Here is a 1,319-nt window from a genome sequence, read left to right on the forward strand (position 1 = left end):
CAGTTCAAAAACATCAGTTCTTTGGCACTCAGCTTTCTTTATGGTCCAACTCTCAGATATGTACATGACTACTGGAAAAACCATAGCTTTGACTATGCAGACCTTTGTCAGTAAAGTAATATCTCTTCTTTTTAATATGCTGTCTAGCTTTGTCATACCTTTTCTTCCAAGGAGAAAGCGTCTTTTAATTTCATGGCTGTAGTGAGTTTGGGGCCCAAAAAAATAAAATCTGTCACTATTTCCATTGTTTCCCCATTTGCCATTAAGTGATGGGACCAGATGTCATGATCTTAGTTTGTTGAACGTTGAGTTTTGCTCGTGTCAGTAGTTAAAAAGAAATTATAAGTGAGATCCCCCATGATTCTGATTTATTTGTTTATTTCCATGCACTCTTATCAACTCATGAACTACTTCAATTTTACCTTGAGACCTGAGTTGGCTGATGAGATGACTTTGGGTTAAACTCATGGGTGAGATTACTAGAAGGATTTGTTGTATTTGTGCATTTTATTGGCTTATGAACTAATTCAAACATCACTGAAGCCCTTAGTCAACCATAGCATGATTGATGTGGAGGTAATTGCTTTTCTTTTATGTGATCTATACACATGTATGTGACCTGTAATGGCAGTTTGAATAATCACCTTTGAAGCCTTTCGATTTGGGTTTGGTCTTCTCAATCCACTGTGCTAACTCCAATATCACAGTTGGAAATTACTGACTGCTACCAGGCAGGCCATGGAATAGTTTGGATTTGGGTTGTATTTCTGAGCTTCTGTTACTTCTTTCTTCATATTTGTGTTCACTTCTTGTCAACTAGCTGCTTCTTATTCAACTTCAAATGTTGATGAAACCTATAGTGCTTTAATCAACTTGACCGAAGACTAGAAGTGGACTGAAGCCCATAGGATTCACTGATTTTTCTCAGTCTCTCCCATCAGTCAAACACAGCAGCCTTACAGGATGATGAAAAGGCCCATTGTAGACTCTGTTCTAGTATCAGCTTGGGGACTATAGGTTGTGCACTCAGGGTGCCAAGCTGCAAGGATGTAGAATACAGTTTTAACCAGGAAGCAGGCTTTTAGGCAGGAACCAGATTGTGCTTTTCTCCCCTAGGACCCAGAATAGATGGCTTTGGGAACATGGCTGCTACTGCTGCTGCTAAGTCACTCCAGTTGTGTCCGACTCTGTGTGACCCCATAGACGGCAGCCCTCCAGACTTCCCCATCCTTGGGATTCTCCAGGCAAGAACACTGGAGTGGATTGCCATTTCCTTCTCCAATGCATGAAAGTGAAAAGTCAAAGTGAAGTCGCTCAGT

The sequence above is a fragment of the Bison bison genome, unplaced genomic scaffold (genome assembly GCF_000754665.1).
Source record: "Bison bison bison isolate TAMUID 2011002044 unplaced genomic scaffold, Bison_UMD1.0 scf7180017864359, whole genome shotgun sequence".
Taxonomy (NCBI): Eukaryota; Metazoa; Chordata; class Mammalia; order Artiodactyla; family Bovidae; genus Bison; species Bison bison.